We start from the raw sequence: 13,032 nt of genomic DNA on the forward strand, positions 1-13,032 counted from the left end.
TCATTTAGGTCCTTCAGACTTTTTTCAGTAAAATGGTTCTTGGAAGCATGAGCATGGCTAAAACCTTTCAGCTCTGCCCCCCCGCCCCCCAGACTCCCTGCCTTTTTAAACATTTTTCTTTTTTGTTTTTTAGTATGTGGCCATTATTGTAAGTATTTGCAAGTGTGTATTTCGATCTGTGTGTATGTAACCACCTCCACAAAAATAAATAAATAAATAAATAAATCTGTGTGTGTATTTCAGTTTGAGCGTGTGTAACCAGATCTGCAAATGTGGAAAAAAAATCTGGGAAAAAAATCTGTGTGTATTGGCTGTGTTCTTACATGCGACTTTTGTCACACTCCTGCCACATTAGATCTGTAAATGCATGCAGCGATTGGTGTGTGTGTGTGTGTGTGTGTGTGTGTGTGTGTGTGTGTGTGTGTGTGTGTGTGTGTGTGTGTGTGTGTGTGTGTGTGTGTAGAGACTTGTCTGTGCCACCATGGCTATTCAGCATCACACCACCAGGGGGCACAAGCACCAATAATATCGGTCACCCCTCCAATATTAAGCCTGGCCACCACTTCAACTTGGATGCAATCCATTCTGGGTAAAATGAACTGATAAATAAATGTGTCTTTATTCTGCAGATTGCAGTGCTTTATGCTACTGTTGATGTTTATTCGAGCTTTATGTTAGTTTAAATAACTTAAGATAATGTATTACTCCATAAAAGAAATGAAAACTGTTTTATCAAGTAATAACTTTAAACAAACTTGAAATGAAGGTAACTAATGTATCACTCCATAATTAACACTATATGAAAACACAAAGTTATTTTAAATAACTTATCACTCCAGAAAAGAAATTAAAACTTTTTTTAGGATGTGATATTTTAGTTTAAAGATTGAAACACAAAAGAAGTCAGACTCCAGAAAAAAAAAACAATAATAATTGTTAAATTGTCTGATTTGGGGAACAAATAGGAGAAATTCACATTCATCACTACATTCAAACAGCACAAAGTTCGGCCGTTTAAACAACCCGACCACTCACTTATGGTGTCATGTTGTTTCATAATTTAGACATCAAAACCACCTATGGATATAATTTTAACAAACTTGAATAAACGTCAACATGTTCACCACAGCAGTGGCATAAAGCACTGCAATGTGCAGAATAATTGATTGATTGAATGTGTGCACAGGTGTCTTTTATACAGGTAACAAGTTCAAACAGGTGCCATTAATACAGGTAACGAGTGCAAAAAAAGGAGGGTTTCTTAAAGAAAAACTAACAGGTCTGTGAGAGCCAGACTTTTTGCTGGTTGGTAGGTGATCAAATACTTCATGCAATAAAATGGTAATTAATTATTTAAAAATCAAACAATGTAATTTTTCAGATTTTTGTTTTTAGATTCTGTCTCTTACAGTTGAAGTGTACCTGTGATAAAAATTACAGACCTCTCTATTATTTGAAGGTGGGAAAACTTGCAAAATTGACAGTGGATCAAATACTTATTTGCCCCACTGTATACTGCCTCTAAGAGCCTCTCAGAGCCACTATTCTCCCACGATATTTGTGTTAATATTTTCTTATTATTACCCATTTTATTCTTGTGTTTACTTAAAATTAAAAGACCCAAGGAAATCCATCCATGTCTCCAAAACACAGGAAAAACAAGAAAGGAAACATGCCCTCAAAGATGTTCTTCAAGGGCCCGAGCAGGCTTAAAACGGTAGCGGTGACTGGCATCATTGGTCACGTGTAAGAACGTGTAAGAAAAGTCACGTGTAAAAACACATCCAATGGAGTGGCCCGATTTTCACAGACACGGTTGCACATGCACAGATTTTTTTTTTTTTACACATTTGTGTATCTGGTTACACACACATTTTTTTTTACATATTTGTGGATGTGGTTACACACTCTAGAGATGCACCAATCCACAATTTTTCACTTCCGATCCAATCCAGATACCTCAATTTGGATATCTGCCAATACCGATACTTTTCTGATCCGATACCAGAACTCTGTTTGCTTTAATATTATTGATTATTTTTGTTTTTATATGAGGATTTTTTTAAAAGGGAGACCTAAAGGTTCAGCTACAGTTTGCCAGAAGGTGCATGTAAGATGAAAGTCTAGATTTTGATGTTTTGGTATTTGGAGGTTGTTCTCATCCTCTAAATACGGTGAGTGGAGTTGATACCAAAAAGCTCTATTTTGGTCTCATCTGACCACATGACCTTCTTCCGTGCCTCTTCTGGATCATCCAGATGGTCACTGGTGAACTTCCAACGGGCCTGGACATGTGCTGGCTTGAGCAGGGGGAACTTGCTGCCCTGCAGGATTTTAAACCATGATGGCGTCGTGTGTTAATAATATAATCTTTGTGACTGTGGTCCCAGCTCTCTTCAGGTCATTGATCAGGTCTTCCCGTGTAGTTCTGGGCTTTCTCAGAATCATCCTTACCTCACGTGGAGAGATCTTACATGGAATCCCAGACTGAGGAAGATTGATAGTCATCTTGTGTTTGTTCCATTTTCTAATAATTACGCCAACAGTTGTTGTCTGCTCATCAAGCTGCTTGCCTATTGTCCTGTAGCCCATCCCAGCCTTGTGCAGGTCTACAGTTTTGTCCCTGGTGTCCTTAGGGAGCTCTTTGGTCTTGGCCATGGTGGATAGGATGGAGTGTGATTGATTGTGTGAACAGGTGTCTTTTATACAGGTAACAAGAACACCTTTGTGAGTTTTCACTCTAATCTTTAGGAGGTACTTCTTTGTCTCTACGTGGACCTTCATTCTGCCGACACCACGGATGACGAAAGTGACCTCCTTGCTTCTGTGGTTTAGCCTGCTTGCAGCCTTGCGGGTGATGTAATTTGTGTCTGATGCCAGGTCGATTAAGGTCACAAGGCTTTGTCCAATGCTGGCTATGACCTCAAGAAGCATCACGATCACAGGCAAATCTTGTAGACTGCTTCCCATGAGGAGGCCTGACTGCTCTGTCACTATGTCGAGGGTTCTTGAGGGTACCTTTTCCTTCCTTCCCCAGAACCGTGCTTCTTTTTTGGCCTTGTACTGACTTTTGTGTCAGTGTTGGGGCACAGATAATAATGATGTTTGGGGCCACGTCCCTCCTTGCAGTCTGGATGTTTGCAGAGGTAGGTCGGTTTGCAGAATGCCAGACCACTATGGACTTCAAAACACCGCTCACATGCCACCAGCTTTCTCACTGTAGCCTTTCTCTCCACTCGCTTTAGCACTTGAAACTGCTTGCAGAAATAGAGCATTCTTCTGTGAAGTGCAGGAGGATGCTCTATCCATCGCCACATCACCACAAACTGCATCTGAATGGTATCAGACTTGTTGGCCTTTGACCTCACGTCTTGACTCGGGTCTTGCTTCTCTTTTTGCCTCCTTATCCCTCAGTTGCTCAAGTTGTTCAGAAATGCTCTCTTGCTCCTTCAGGAATGTAAAGACACTACCAAATATATTCCTGTTGGGGAGGTGATGGTCTAGTGGTTAAGCAGTGAGCTTTAGACCAGAGGATCCTCCATTCAAAGCCCAGCCTGAATGGAAAATCACTAAGGGCCCTTGGGCAAGGCCCTTAATCCCCAAGCTGCTCCCGGTGTGTAGTGAGCACCTTGCATGGCAGCACCTTGACATTGGTGTGCGAGTGTGTCTGTGTGCCTGTGTGAATGGGAGGCATCATTGTAAAGCACTTTGAGCTTCTGACATGCATCTATGTCCCCAAAACAAATGGTAAATGGACTGCATCTATGTAGCACTTTTCCATTTCAACCATCAGCCACGTAGATAAGCCATTCTTTCTTCAGAGATTCTAAGATCTTACTTTTGATGGATTACCAGAGGATTTTTAATGTCTCCTGTAGTCTTGTAGTGCCTTCTTCACAGCCTTGTTTGCACTCGGGGTTGCCACAGCAAATCCAAGGTGGATCTGTTGAATTGGCACAGGTTTTATGCCGGATGCCCTTCCTGACGCAACTCCACATTACATGGAGAAATGTGGCAGGGGTGGGATTTGAACCTGGAACCTTCTGCACTGAAACCAAGCGCATTAACCACTTGGCCACCACCCCTCTGGCTTCACAGCCTGAATTATTTCCACAAATTTTCCTGGTTGATGACTCCTCACAGCTGGCATTTTCTGTAGCTTTTCCACAGTCTCCATGGCAATGGCAATTTGGTTTACATGGTGGTTTTCAAGGACACAGAAAACATCCTCTGCTGTATTGTAGGCGGCAAATTTTTTGATTTTTTTTCATCCAGGCTGTGTAATAATTGGAATGTTCTCACCTCCTTTGAGCCTGCTGGCTGACCTTTCTTCTGCAGTGCTCCCCAGTCCTTTCTCCACCTATCACATCAGAACTTGGGCAGGGCTTTTAGCTTCAACTTGACAGATGGCACAGAAGATTTGTGGGGATGATTTGGACTTCTGTCTTCTTCCTTCTGCTTTTCCTGACTTTCTTCGGGAAGGATACAAGCTTGGGGATCGTGAGGTGAAGGTCCTTTAGCTAGTCATGGATGTCTCTCTTCTGGTCAGAGGGGTCCCATCACTTCCATCAGTCATGTACATCCTTTTTATATTTTGTGAGTTGCGGGTGGGTGAGCATGAAGTCATACACCTCATCTTTGCCACTGAGATCAACTGCGTACATGTGCCTGTATTAGGGCTTTTCATGAGATCGTTATTACATTTATATAATACAATACACCCTGATTTGTAGTTTATACACCCTGCACATAGAGCAGGTATCTGCATGGATAAGGACCTGGCCTGCCAATATGTAGACTTATGTTTGAATCCTGCTCATCATGCTCACGCTACGGAATCTGGAGATAAGCACGGGCACCAGTGTGCCCCTGCATTCGACATTCAGTTGGTGCATAATCAGAATATAACAGTGACTGAGGGAACAAACAAAGTGTTGTCTTCGCTGAGACCTCCAGATGTGAGATTACTTCAGTGAATGTCCTGTTGGTTTTAAAGTTTCCTTCTATTTTAGCCTGACAACCACTGCTCCCTCCACCTCCCCCAATGGCTCCAAAACAATTTGAAAGCCTTGGCAGCATATATGTATGTAGTCAGATAATTCAGTGTTCCAGATCTCTTTTTTTTTGGAAGAATTGGACGATCTGTGCTCTGGACCAAAGATGAAATGCACCATCTAGTAAGCATGTGGAGTGCATTTGGAATCTTTGTGATCAGACACATACTGTGGTATAGCTTTCAATATGATTGTAGCATTTTTAAATTTTGACACCTGTGTAATTCTTCATTGACCCCGACCTGGCTGCCATATTGGATTTTCAAGTTGCCAACACTTTTTTTTCTCAAACACTGACTTATGAAGAACATTCATGCCAAATCTGATGATTGTATCACCATGTGAAGGATTGTTTCAGTTATCTGCTGCATGAGTTTGCAGGAGGAGTGGGGCAAAGTTGTACCTGGCTGGTAGTGAATTTGATATGTTTTATGTTTGTAGACTGATACCAAGCCAACACTAGTTTCCACAGGCTAATGTGTAATGTGGTCACACTGCAAGGCCTCTATTTGGATACAAATCCTGCAGGTGTTTAGCCACATTATGCTTGATCATGAAGCTACAGTATATAAATGAGGGTAATTAATTTAAGGCTGGCAACTGTTTTCAAACTGGTCCAAATTAAATAACTTATAATGTTCCAGGTGTATTTTTTCCAGATTTTCCAGGTGTATTTTTTTCCAGGTTTTCCAGGTGTATTTTTTTCCAGGTTTTCCAGGTGTATTTTTTTTCCAGGTTTTCCACGTGTATTTTTCCAACTTCTAAAGAAATAAGTTTTTGTTTTTCTGTTTCTGCTCCAAGTAGTCAGACAATTTCTATTCTTTTAACAGCTTTTTAAACTTCCTAGCAGTGATTCACCAATGGAACATGAAACTAAACACAGGCACTGAGTAACCAGAATACGCTTCTGCAGTGTGTTATTCTTTGACAAGTGGTTTCAGAGAGCCACTTGAACCCCTCACACAATCAATCACATTCACCAACTCCACATAGGTTTGATGACATCTCACAGAGCCCACGTGGGTCTGTGTGTGTTGTGTAGGAGTGGTCCGTTCCTCTTGAACAGCTATAAAGTAGACCAGTTGCTACGGTAATCTGAGGGGACCCAAGCTCTCAGAGTGGCCCTTTAGCTGGTTGCTCTGCTGCCTTCCCACATACACACTCTATGCCAGTCAACAGCAGGGGTCAGGGTGCACGGCTGACCAATGAAATTACACGGCGATAACAGGGGCTGCGACACACTTTGTGCTTGTTCAAGCTTCATTCTGCTGAAAGGAGACACGGCGTACACATTAGCTTCAATGTGTTTGTGTCAACTGACTGTTTGTGTAACCTTCTTAAGTGTTTGAGTGTAGAGGTTTACCTGAATACACACACACACACACACACACACACACACACACACACACACACACACACACACACACACACACACACACACACACACACACACACACACACACACACACACACACACACACACACAGTGAATCAGTCTATTTATTGGTGCTCACGCTTAACAGACTGTTGCAAACTTCTGCACTTAAGCTAAAGAGTAAAAGCATTAAAGACGTCACATTGTACATTTATTTTTAATCTTTTTTTTTTTACATTTTAATAAGGATGTGGTTTCATGTTGAACATCCACACAATCTTACTGTTCCAACCATCCCCTGGTTTAAGCAAAACTGAGACTCAAAAATGTTCATTTTAGACCTCTGTGACATGTGTTGTATGTCCATAGACAGAGCTGCCACCAGGGATTTTGGGTCCACCAGGCCAGCGGGAAATTTTGATACCGTTGCGTATGCATAGTTTTATGTGAAATATTTTATGTGACTATCATTCCCATATTTGTGAAAAGAAAAACGTGATTTGTCAAATTGTCAGTGACTTGGTAGGGGCACTATAAATACAATAAAATTCATTTAGATTCAATTATTTGCTGCAAGACTGATAATACACTCAACAAAAATATAAATGCAACACTTTTGGTTTTGCTCCCATTTTGTATGAGATGAACTCAAAGATCTAAAAATGTTTCCACATACACAATATCACCATTTCCCTCAAATATTGTTCACAAACCAGTCTAAATCTGTGATAGTGAGCACTTCTCCTTTGCTGAGATAATCCATCCCACCTCACAGGTGTGCCATATCAAGATGCTGATTAGACACCATGATTAGTGCACAGGTGTGCCTTAGACTGCCCACAATAAAAGGCCACTCTGAAAGGTGCAGTTTTGTTTTATTGGGGGGGGGTACCAGTCAGTATCTGGTGTGACCACCATTTGCCTCATGCAGTGCAACACATCTCCTTCGCATAGAGTTGATCAGGTTGTCAATTGTGGCCTGTGGAATGTTGGTCCACTCCTCTTCAATGGCTGTGCGAAGTTGCTGGATATTGGCAGGAACTGGTACACGCTGTCGTATACGCCGGTCCAGAGCATCCCAAACATGCTCAATGGGTGACATGTCCGGTGAGTATGCCGGCCATGCAAGAACTGGGACATTTTCAGCTTCCAAGAATTGTGTACAGATCCTTGCAACATGGGGCCGTGCATTATCCTGCTGCAACATGAGGTGATGTTCTTGGATGTATGGCACAACAATGGGCCTCAGGATCTCGTCACGGTATCTCTGTGCATTCAAAATGCCATCAATAAAATGCACCTGTGTTCTTCGTCCATAACAGACGCCTGCCCATACCATAACCCCACCGCCACCATGGGCCACTCGATCCACAACATTGACATCAGAAAACCGCTCACCCACACGACGCCACACACGCTGTCTGCCATCTGCCCTGGACAGTGTGAACCGGGATTCATCCGTGAAGAGAACACCTCTCCAACGTGCCAAACGCCAGCGAATGTGAGCATTTGCCCACTCAAGTCGGTTACGACGACGAAATGGAGTCAGGTCGAGATCCCAATGAGGACGACAAGCATGCAGATGAGCTTCTCTGAGACGGTTTCTGACAGTTTGTGCAGAAATTCTTTGGTTATGCAAACCGATTGTTTCAGCAGCTGTCCGAGTGGCTGGTCTCAGACGATCTTGGAGGTGAACATGCTGGATCTGGAGGTCCTGGGCTGGTGTGGTTACACGTGGTCGGCGGTTGTGAGGCTGGTTGGATGTACTGCCAAATTCTCTGAAACGCCTTTGGAGACGGCTTATGGTAGAGAAATGAACATTCAATACACGAGCAGCAGCTCTGGTTGACATTCTTGCTGTCAGCATGCCAATTGCACGCTCCCTCAAATCTTGCGACATCTGTGGCATTGTGCTGTGTGATAAAACTGCACCTTTCAGAGTGGCCTTTTATTGTGGGCAGTCTAAGGCACACCTGCACACTAATCATGGTGTCTAATCAGCATCTTGATATGGCACACCTGTGAGGTGGGATGGATTATCTCAGCAAAGGAGAAGTGCTCACTATCACAGATTTAGACTGGTTTGTGAACAATATTTCAATTCAATTCAATTCAATTTTATTTATATGGCGCCAAATCACAACAAACAGTTGCCCCAAGGCGCTTTATATTGTAAGGCAAGGCCATACAATAATTACGTAAAAACCCGAAAGGTCAAAACGACCCCCTGTGAGCAAGCACTTGGCGACAGTGGGAAGGAAAAACTCCCTTTTAACAGGAAGAAACCTCCAGCAGAACCAGGCTCAGGGAGGGGCAGTCTTCTGTTGGGACTGGTTGGGGCTGAGGGAGAGAACCAGGAAAAAGACATGCTGTGGAGGGGAGCAGAGATCAATCACTAATGATTAAATGCAGAGTGGTGCATACAGAGCAAAAAGAGAAAGAAACACTCAGTGCATTATGGGAACCCCCCAGCAGTCTAAGTCTATAGCAGCATAACTAAGGGATGGTTCAGGGTCACCTGATCCAGCCCTAACTATAAGCTTTAGCAAAAAGGAAAGTTTTAAGCCTAATCTTAAAAGTAGAGAGGGTGTCTGTCTCCCTGATCCGAATTGGGAGCTGGTTCCACAGGAGAGGAGCCTGAAAGCTGAAGGCTCTGCCTCCCATTCTACTCTTACAAACCCTAGGAACTACAAGTAACCCTGCAGTCTGAGAGCGAAGCGCTCTATTGGGGTGATATGGTACTATGAGGTCCCTAAGATAAGAAGGGACCTGATTATTCAAAACCTTATAAGTAAGAAGAAGAATTTTAAATTATATTCTAGAATTAACAGGAAGCCAATGAAGAGAGGCCAATATGGGTGAGATATGCTCTCTCCTTCTAGTCCCCGTCAGTACTCTAGTTGCAGCATTTTGAATTAACTGAAGGCTTTTCAGGGAACTTTTAGGACAACCTGATAATAATGAATTACAATAGTCCAGCCTAGAGGAAATAAATGCATGCAGTCTTACATATTTGTTTAATATGCGCTTTGAAGGACATATCCTGATCAAAAAAATGACTCCAAGATTTCTCACAGTATTACTAGAGGTCAGGGTAATGCCATCCAGAGTAAGGATCTGGTTAGACACCATGTTTCTAAGATTTGTGGGGCCAAGTACAATAACTTCAGTTTTATCTGAGTTTAAAAGCAGGAAATTAGAGGTCATCCATGTCCTTATGTCTGTAAGACAATCCTGCAGTTTAGCTAAATGGTGTGTGTCCTCTGGCTTCATGGATAGATAAAGCTGGGTATCATCTGCGTAACAATGAAAATTTAAGCAATGCCGTCTAATAATACTGCCTAAGGGAAGCATGTATAAAGTGAATAAAATTGGTCCTAGCACAGAACCTTGTGGAACTCCATAATTAACGTTAGTCTGTGAAGAAGATTCCCCATTTACATGAGGGCTTCCTTGAGCAGCCTGGTAGGAATGGGGTCCAATAGACATGTTGATGGTTTGGATGAAGTAACTAATGAAAATAACTCAGACAGAACAATCTGAGAGAAAGAGTCTAACCAAATACTGGCATCACTGAAAGCAGCCAAAGACAATGATACGTCTTTGGGATGGTTATGAGTATTTTTTCTCTAATAGTTAAAATTTTATTAGTAAAGGAAGTCATGAAGTCATTACTAGTTAAAGTTAAAGGAATACTCGGCTCAATAGAGCTCTGACTCTTTGTCAGCCTGGCTACAGTGCTGAAAAGAAACCTGGGGTTGTTCTTATTTTCTTCAATTAGTGATGAGTAGTAAGATGTCCTAGCTTTACGGAGGGCTTTTTTATAGAGCAACAAACTCTTTTTCCAGGCTAAGTGAAGATCTTCTAAATTAGTGAGACGCCATTTCCTCTCCAACTTACGGGTTATCTGCTTTAAGCTGCGAGTTTGTGAGTTATACCACGGAGTCAGGCACTTCTGATTTAAAGCTCTCTTTTTCAGAGGAGCTACAGCATCCAAAGTTGTCTTCAATGAGGATGTAAAACTATTGACGAGATACTCTATCTCACTTACAGAGTTTAGGTAGCTACTCTGCACTGTGTTGGTATATGGCATTAGGGAACATAAAGAAGGAAACATATCCTTAAACCTAGTTACAGCGCTTTCTGAAAGACTTCTAGTATAATGAAACTTATTCCCCACTGCTGGGTAGTCCATCAGAGTAAATGTAAATGTTATTAAGAAATGATCAGACAGAAGGGAGTTTTCAGGGAATACTGTTAATTCTTCAATTTCCATACCATAAGTCAGAACAAGATCTAAGATACTTGAGGGAAATGGTGATATTGTGTATGTGGAAAAAGTTTTAGCTCTTTGAGTTCATCTCATACAAATTGGGAGCAAAACCAAAAGTGGTGCGTTCATATTTTTGTTGAGTGTATATATATATATATAATTTTTTTTAAATTTAGGCTATTTATATATTCATTATTGATAATAATAATGCCCAAAACTTTATTTTGGATGTGATGTGAAGTGTATTTGGCATTATGCAGCCCATTTAATTTTTTATCAACAACCACTGTCATGTTGTGCAAAGAATTCTAAAATAGCTAGAAAGTTTCCTTGGTTAGGATCACTTTCAGTCTCCCTGCGGCCTCTTTGTGATATATTCTGAGTGGCAGTTAACAATAACACTTCAACAACACATTTAATGTAATGACAAGTTTTTTTGTACCAAATTTGTGTACTCTTGTGACATTGATTTCATCTGATTTTCTCAAAATCTTTACAAACTGACGTGGCATTGATGTGCACCTCAGATTTAGCATGAGCAGCAAAGCCTCCATCTGTGAACATTGCCTTCTTCCAGTTGTTGTAGCCTGCATGTGTGAAAGTCTTAACTGTGTTTGGAAGGTTTAAGTGTCTGCAGGCGTAACAATAAACAGCATCCTTGCACTGGGAGTTCTCAGTCCACGTGTGCTGAGTGGACCACGAGGCACTGAAATTTCTTCGCCTGTCTCCAAAAGCTGTCCTTGGGAAAAACTTGAGTCGTGGCTGGACAGGTGCATCAGCCCTTGATCTGGAGATGTCTAAAACAAGAAAAAAAGAAAAAAACTATAAGACATTTAAACCATGTCATCAAATATTTCAGTGTACATAGATCAGTGTCTATATGTATTTCTTGCAAACTGCCATAAAATACCATAGAAGAAAAGCAAAGAGTATTAGTAGGGCCCTGGTAGTTTCAAACATTATCTGTCAAACGTGGGTACTTTGATAGATAATGACAACACTTTCTCTCCACTGTATTGTCTTGATACCTGTAAATAAAGTGATGTTATGGACAAAGATGTCTATTACAAGTAATTCTAGACCACTCTTGGTCATTTTTGATGTTTAAAAACTGGAAAATATGCAAGATTGCAAAGTTTAACACCTATACCTAAAAAACCGATGTGTCCAAATCCACACAAGACCGTGAACGCAGCGCAGCATCGCTGCATAAAAATGAGGCAGGTCGCTCATTTTACAGGCTGCCAGCAGTTATTGTCCATCAAGCAGTGAAGTGTTACGAGCTTTCTAAGTGACACACAGAGGGACCTGGCTCAGCAGATCTGAAGGAAGCTTTAATATGGCCAGAACCAAGCAGACCGCCCGTAAATCCAAATCCAAAGCCGCCCGGAAGAGCGCTCCGGCTACCGGCGGTGTGAAGCAGCCTTACCGTTACAGGCCCGGCACCACGGCACTGAGAGAGATCCACCGTTATCAGAAATCCACAGAGTTGCTGATCCACAAGCTGCCCTTCCAGCACCTGGTGAGAGAAATCGCTCAGGACTTCAAGATCGACCTCCGCTTTCAGAGCTCCGCTGTGATGCTCTGCAGAAGGCCGGCGAGGCTGACCTGCTCTGCAGCTTGTGTCCCACGGAGGAAGTGGCACGGACACGAGGGCCCATATATGACTGCTTGCAGTCTGAGTTATTATTATTATTATTATTATTATTTTCTTTTCAAGCCCAAATTTCAGCCATTTCCCATGCTCAAAAACTCACCAAACTTTGCAAAGTCATCCGGCCTCATCCGAAATTCGATATTTTGGAGGTCGCACACATGCTCGCAGCAAAATGGTGAAATAGTGCCCCCTACAAATTTAAAAAGTTTTTTGTCATAGCCTCACGATTTTCTGTACACACATTTACAACGCTGAGACGCACAAAAAAGTCTCTTAATGTTGTGGTGAAATGTCGACAGGAAGTCGGCCATTTTGATTTTAAGTTTCAATTTTGAGGTAATTTTTGCCATTTTTGGCTATTTACAGTACTTACATTTGAACTAACTCATCCTAGGGATTTAATCCAATCGTCTTCAAATTTGGTACACATCATCATGAGCCCATGCTGATCAAAAGCTATCAAAAGAATTTCTGTACTTCAAAAGGCGTGGCTGCTAGGGTTCGTCAAACTTTTGCGAGCATTTTGGAGCATGCTGTTTCACTTCGAACAGCTGTCCCGCCCACATACTTCATCGTAGATCCTTCAACCTTGCTGGACATGATGAGGGCTCTGCCCTGAACATATGCATATATTATCTTCCCACCTAATCCATAGCGCCCCCCGGTGGTGACA

This window comes from Thalassophryne amazonica, chromosome 13 (assembly GCF_902500255.1).
Source record: "Thalassophryne amazonica chromosome 13, fThaAma1.1, whole genome shotgun sequence".
In the NCBI taxonomy this organism is placed as follows: domain Eukaryota; kingdom Metazoa; phylum Chordata; class Actinopteri; order Batrachoidiformes; family Batrachoididae; genus Thalassophryne; species Thalassophryne amazonica.